This window comes from Orcinus orca, chromosome 18 (genome assembly GCF_937001465.1).
Source record: "Orcinus orca chromosome 18, mOrcOrc1.1, whole genome shotgun sequence".
Taxonomy (NCBI): Eukaryota; Metazoa; Chordata; class Mammalia; order Artiodactyla; family Delphinidae; genus Orcinus; species Orcinus orca.
This window is the reverse complement of record NC_064576.1, coordinates 58475415-58483254: the sequence shown is the minus strand read 5'-3', so window position 1 is coordinate 58483254 and position 7840 is coordinate 58475415.

Here is a 7840-nt window from a genome sequence, read left to right as displayed (position 1 = left end):
GTGTTGACCTCAGGACACAGAATATGAATATAATCCCATTGAAATCATTAAATGCTAACTCTGGAACAGAGAGTTTAAAGGTAGTTTAGCCTAAACTCCTCACCTTTCCAGACTTTAAGCCTCTGAAGGCGTGGCCTGTCTTCTTCCTGTTCATTGTTACACACCTAGTGTCTAGCAACCACTTGGCGCGCTTCTAGTAGTCATTGAATTGAATGACTGTTAGTTGTTGAATAAGCAAGTAGGGTCAGAAAGGTTAAATGAATTCCCCATCATTACACAGTTATTTGTGCGAGAACTAAGATTAGAAGTCATATTTCCGGAGCCCAATCAATGATATTTCTTTTCTTACCTGTTGAGTCAAATAAGATTTGTGGACATTGGTTTATGGACCTCTCTCAAGAGGCAGGAATTAAATACCAGATTCAATCTGAAATAGTTAGATAAGGAAACTTGTTTCATATGTTACTGTAGAAGATATTTTCCTTTAGTTACATGCAGAAATTTAGCTTGATGAGCTTGCCAAGAACTCGTAAATACCAAAGTGTGTTCCTTAAAAACTTAAATGGACACTCCCAATGACCAGGGAATGAACCTGGGACCTCAGCAGTGAAAGCACCGTGTCCTAATCACTGGACCGCCAGGGAAGTCCCCTGGTTGTTTTAAAAGAAATGTATTTTTCTGTTAAAAGAGCACAAAAGTTATACATTTTAAACATTCAATAAGAATGTGTATTACATGGTAATTGAGGAAGACATCAGGTTCTTAAAGTTATAAAATAAGTACTATGTAAATGTGAATTAGTACTAAAATTTTTTAATTCGTACTATTTAAATTATCAGTAGTCAAGGGACTTCCCTGATGGTCCAGTGGTTAAGACTCTGCACTCCCAATACAGGGGACCCAGGTTCCATCCCTGGTCAGGGAACTAGAGCCCACGTGCCACAACTAAAAGATCCTGGACGCGGCAACGAAGATCCCGCGTGCTGCAACTAAGACCAAATAAATAAATAAATATTAAAAAACAAAAATAAATATTAGTCAAGATTGAGCCCTACAGTGAGCTACACACAAAATGGTTCTAAGTATAAACAGACTTGTGTCCTCTAACAAGACAAATTTTTTAATTCACAAATTTTTTGCACCTTGTTGGTAATTCCTTTGTAAAGAAAAACAGTTGTGTGATCCTATGATCTTTGTATTAGTTGAGGATTTAACCAAAGAAACAGAACTAGTAGTAGATATGTACGTTAAAAGATTTTTTTACAGGGACTTGGCTTATGTGATTGTAAGGGCTGGCTAAGCAAGTCCAAAATCCAAAAGACAGGCCATCAGGAAGGGAAGTCCAAGAGCGGGATGAGACTCCGTGGGCTGGGCGGAAGCTGTTGTCCACAGGTGGAACTTCTCTCTCAGCCTCATTCAGTCTTGCTTTTAAGGCCTTCTAACGGTAAGGCCCACCAGATTATCCAGGATAATCTTCCTTATTTAAATTCAGTTGATTAGGGACTTTGATCATATCTGCAAAATCCCTTCATAGTAACACCTAGATTAGTGTTTAATTGAATAACTGGGAACTATTACCTTGCCAAGTTGGCGCACCATTATAAGAAAAGAGTTGCTTTGCCTTTTTGCAGGGTAAATGCAGAAACATTTAAATACTCAGTAAATAATTGCTAACATATAGCCAATGATAACTAATAAAGACAAAAGCCTTCAGTTACAATACAGAATTGACCATGGAGGAGATATAGGGAGCCAATAAATTTTAACTTGCTTTTATGTGCCACAAATACTGACCTGGGGAGGTATGAATTCTCATATATACCTGTAAGATGTTTCCCCCACCAGAAAAAATTCTCAGTCTCTCACATAATAAGGAACCATCTCAATGACTTTGTAATAAACAACAAATAACCTACAAATGAACTCCTAATACTAGTTTTGTTTGCTTCCAAAAGTCACCTGACAGAATCAGATATAAAAAGAGGCAAAGGAATTGACAGATTTCCTGGATCACTATAAATGTTGTAAAACCCTCATTAAGATCCCCTTAAGAAACAATATGATACAGTAAAGCCACCATTACTAGTAGCGGCAAGCCATGAAGTGGGTGGAGGTGCTTACAATATAGGTATCTGAAAGAACTTGTATCTAGAATATATAAAGAACTCCATAAATTCATTTTTTAAAAGATAAACCAACAGAAAAATGGGCAAAAGATTCTAGGTACTTAACAAAATAGGACATAAGTATGACTAATAAATACATGAAAATGTGCTTAACTTCATAGGATCAGGGAAATGGAAACAAAAAAATGCTACTACAAACCTACCTGAATGGCTAAAGTTAAGACAACAGAAATCCCAAGTGTTGGCCTGGCTGTACGATGACCTGCTAATGGGAGTGTAACAGGCAGGGTTTGCTGAGATCGAACATATGGCCCTTCCTAATGATTCCACCCGAGGTTTACCCAACAGAAACGTGTATGTAAAACCTACATGAGAATGTTCAGAGCAACACTGCTCCTAATAGCCCGAATCTGGAAACAACCCAAATGCCCATCTACAAGAGGATGGGTAAAATCAGAGTATTCATACAGTGGAACAGTCCACATTAATGAACACACTAAAACTAGATGCAGCAACACGGAGGACGTCTCAAACACAATCTCGAGTGGAAGAATCAAATACAAAACATAAACTGTATAAATCATTTTGTACCATTTCATATAAGGATCCAAGCCAGGCAAAACTCATCCATGATGTTAGAAGTCAGGATGGGGTTATGGATAGCAGGGGGAGGGGTGGGCCCTAGGCAGAGCTGATTAGAGAGTCGCATGCAAGGTCCTTTAGGGGACTAGTGACACTCTCTTCATCTAGGTGCTGGTTGCATGGGTGTGTTCACTTTGAAAATTCATCAAGCCACATACTTAAGATTTATACACTTTTTCATATGTGTTATACTTTAGAGAAGTTTATGTTAAAAATCTATTAAGTAATCATGATGTGGAGATCATAGATATACTACTGCATGAAGACGAAAAAATTCCTGACGTTATACCAGGATGCTTATTTGAGAGGATACAATTTCCAGTGGCCACATCATTTATAGATTCAAGTAATGTTGTATCTCACTTAGAAACCACTTAGATGTGAAGGTGATGCATGATGGCTTGTGAGTTCTCTAATTTTGAAGATGCAAGAGTCTGGATAAAATTATTTCTTGAAAACTTACAGCGGAAAAATTCCAAGCTGATGTTTTAAAAAATATTTTTAATATGTGTCATACTAAGCTGTGAAAAACAGACACGAATTTTGTATTGAAGTGTTCATAAACATATTTCAAATTAGCCAAACAACTTTTTTTGCATATTCTCATCAGAAAAATGCAGGCTTCCTCCTGTTCAGGGTTGTCTTGTATTTGGTCACGTTGGACATACACGTTGGATGCTAGTCAAAGGGGGTTTACTTTTGATGGATGAGATCATTTTCACAAACAAGTTATTTATGTATATTTTGAGTTGTAACACATGAATTTTAAACATTAATGTTTAATAAATGTTGAAAGCCAAGAAGATAAAACAGTGCTTACACCAATCTGTGTCAACATTTTTGTGCTTCTTACTTTCTTTACAGTCTTGAGAATTTGTTATGATTCAAAAACACTCTTTAAAAAAAGAATTATTATAACGATACTTGCAGAAGGAGAAAACCTGATATGTGCCTTGCTTCCGTAGGTACCTTGGGCAGCTTATTTCATCCTTATCAGGCTGATTCCTCATCTGAAAATGGCGTGGACAAGAGCCTCTTCACCCTCTAACTCACAGGACCGTGGAGCATAGCAAGATGCCCGTATGAAATCACTCTCTTCCTACCCAGATATTAGTGACCAGTGCTTTAGTGCCAGTGGACTCCAAGGCGAGGAGTGCTCTCTAAGGAGGGTGCACAAGACTGTCCACGGGAGTGGAACAGAGCTTCTGCCTGTGTTAATTTTTATTTCATTCCCTCCTGCTAAGATGTGTATTTTTCGGCATGCTTTATAATATACATAACACTGTGGTATGTTAATACATACAATTATACGGAAATAGTTCATAGGCTGGGGATACATGTGGCAAGTGTGAGACCCCAAAGGTCCCTACCACAGCTTTGTGTGTAAAAGAAAAGAGTCTGTGAGGACCAACACAGAATATCTGCTGTGCTATTAATTTGTACTTTGCCTCTTCCCAGGCTGCTTGGCTGTAGAAATAAAATATTTTCCTCCAGGAAAACATAGCTCATAAACTTCTTCACATCTTTTAGTAGCCCTGGCCAATCCAGAGAAAATGTCCTTTTGGTCTTCAAAGATAATAAAAGGAATCTAGATCCTTGTAGTGTTTGGCCTGAGTCCAGGACTCCAATCCAAGAGCAATGAATTTCCCATTTCCTTCTCGTCTCTTTGGCACCAGGTGTCAGTCTCCCGCCACTGGTGATGCTTAATGAGTGATAGTAGGGGTGAAGAAGAGAATCCTAGCACTTCCTCTTTGGGATGATAACAGTATGCATTCAACCAGTCAAGTAACATTTTCATCTTATTGGGTTTGTTGGACAAATTCAAATATGAATGGAAAATGAGGCTTAGAGGTGAGAACTGAGTGAGACAGGAGACTTTTTTTTTTTTAATTTATCAAGATGGTATTTCAGAAAACTTTCTGAAATCTAGCTAGGGATGTGTCTGTGTGCACGCATGCACGTGTGTTTAACCCCTGCATGCAGAGTTGTAATATTGAGCACAGGTTGTTCAGGTGATGGATTGAAGGTGTATTGCCTTTTTGGTCATGGCTGGATAAACAGGATTGTTATTCTCAAAAGACTAAAACTTAGTCCTTTTGGTTTTCTTCTAAAATCATTTCAGTAAAAACACTGCCACCCAGTGTTTTGATTAGGAGAAGCACAGCAGACCACACAGTAAAAAAAAGTTTTCCAGAATAAATAGCAAATAACTCTTTTTTTTGGTTATATATAAAGAAAACCTGACGGACTATAGAAATTTCCTGTCTTCAATGTAGAATAACGCAGCCCATGTCTTGGTCATAGAGCAGAGAAGCTGTACACAGCTGTTGGAATGATCATTTTGATTTTTAAATATAAATTCTAAAATAATCCTGCTAATAGTCCAGCCTTATTCAGTTGTCCTGATCTGGCTCATTGCACAAAGTCCAGGCTGAGGGATTATTGTAGGTGCTACCTCATAGGGTTGCTGTGAGACTTACAGTACAAACCTTGAACAGGGCCAGTCAGGTCATAACTGCTCAATAAGCATCAGCTATTGTATTTAGTTTTCTTCATCACTTGGATCTGTGACTACTCTGATTATTAAGTTTTCTATAAGAGAACAGATACATTATTGTGGGTCTTAGGCCCTTTTCCCCACTGAAATTAGTATTTGTCTAATATGAACTCGATAAAAGAGGTTTATTAGGAAACAAACGTTCAACTACAGCAGAATGGATTCTTTTTTCAGGAAAGCCAAGGAGAAAGAAATCATGTGGAGGGGGAGGGGAGAGTTCACCGAAATGAAAAGCGTTGGGCCTACAACATTGGGTCTTCAAGCCTGGGTAGCACTTTGCAAAGTCAAGAAGAGGTGAGAGGACATTCTAAACAGCAAGCATAGCCCAGGAAACAAAGACATCAGAGACCCTGGCAGGGTTGGGGGGTAGGGGGAGACTGGCCGAGCTGCTCCAGACGATGTTAGCCGCAAATTAATAGGTTGGAAAGGCATCCATGGAACTGAAACCTGTTGAACAAGTAATAGCGAGGTACTGAAGGTGCTTCCAGTAGGGAAGAGACATGCTAAGACTTGTGCTTTATTCACATTATTGTGGTCGAAGGGGAAGGGAGTAAAAATGAGGGAGATAGGGAGACCAGATGGACCTCACCTCGGGGAGAGCGGATGAGGGCTGGCACTAAGGTGGTAGGGATGAAGAGAGGGTGCTGGGGCTGAGAGATGTTTCTGGATCTACATGGTTCACTGACCAACTGAAAGGGACACACCAGTGATGACCCTACAGCGTCTAGCCTGGGAGGCTGGGGAGGTGGTGAAAACATTGAATCAGGAAATCCATGAGAAAAAGAAGAGGTTTGGGAAGGTAGAGGGGGAGTTCAATTTCAAATACATTAAGTTTGAAGAACCTCCAAGTGGATGACCTTCACAAGGACATCCAAGTGAAGACACCCAGAGTTACATCATTCTGGATGTCAGAGAGGAAGCAGGATCTAGAATCGTAAAGATATGTAGATTTATACATCATTGCCGCTGTTGATCACCACCAGATATCTCTGGCATGGATGGAAGAGTGCCAAGCATTCCTCCTTAAAGAAAAAAAAAAAAAAAAGAACAGAAAGTGGAGACTATGAAGAAAATGGGGGAAAAAAACCCACTCTGAGACAGAAAAATAGCACCAGAAGAGAAAGCTTGGGTTTCAAGCATCAAGGGCTCAACCATCCCAAATTCTACAGGAGGATCAACTGAACAAGGACTGAAAAGAGGCCACTGGATCTGGTCATTGGGATGGGACCCATGACGTTATTATGAGTGTTTTCAATGGAGTGGTGAGGATAGCAGGGAAAATGAATGGAAAGTGAAGGCATTTGTTCATTTATTCCACAAATACTTATCAAGCACCTATTATATATCAGCCACTGTCCAGGCCTCAAGGATAGGGCAGTAAACAAAACACAGACTCCTGGACTCATGGAGCATGCACGCCAGGATTGTTCACAGACTACTGTTCAAAGAACATTCCCTAAGGGTCTGGGAAGACAAGAGACTAGACAGTTTTTTGAGCAGAAAGGTGAACTCAAGGGAAGTGTTTCTTAAGGGCTGGTAAGGCTTGAACTTGTGGCTGAATCACGATAGATGGAGAGGAGAGGTTGGAGAAGACGGGAGGGAGGAGGGAGGAGAGACAGAGACAGAGAGAGACAATCACACAAAATCCCCTGCAGTTGCGGAGTGGGTGTTTAACCTTGGAAGGGTGAGGGGTCATTTTTTTCCTCCAAGACAGGAAATGATTTGACAGTTCACATCTGATGGCCTCCATTTTCCCTGTAAATGAAGAGACAAGCTGAGAGCACTGAAGGAGATGTTAGACAGCAATTTGAAGAAGTGAATCAGAAAGTAGGAAAAGAGCCAAAGGACACAAAGTCAACCTTAACTTCCAAGCAGAGTTGTATCCAGTTAAGCAACAAGAATATGTAGCGGTGTTTTCGCTTAACACACACCTAACACACGCCATGCTCAATAGAGGCTGTGCGGAGCCTTCCTCAGGCAGCAAAGGCGTCTTCTCCTCTGTCCCCAGCCCCCAGCTCTTGTGACTATAGCAGATATTTATGTGGGGATCAAATTCCAAGAGATCAAATACTTTCTTTTACTTCTCAAAGAAAGGCAATAGTTGTTCGGGAGCGTTTATTGGCCAAGTACTCAATTTTATTTACTTTGTCAGGTCTAATCACTGGGGAAAGCAGGCAGCCTACCCCGACCCACTTTTCCTCCCCAATCCTACCCCACCCTACCCCACTTGATCCTGCAGAAATACCAATGACGGCCCCGCCGCACTCTCCAAATCCTCAGCCACTTTTTTTCATGAGTGTTGTTGTTACCAATTGACCTTCAAATCCAGCGTTTGAAAAGCGTAGAGAATAGTAGTAAGATGGACTTTCTCCAGGTAACTGCCTCCCACTTCTTTGGTCTCATCACCCTTAGTGGCCACATTCCAGAATGCACCCCCTACTGGCCACCTCTTCCTGATGGTACTTCCCCATTCCCACCTCCATGCACCGCCCCCCGCCCCCGGCTCCCTATCACC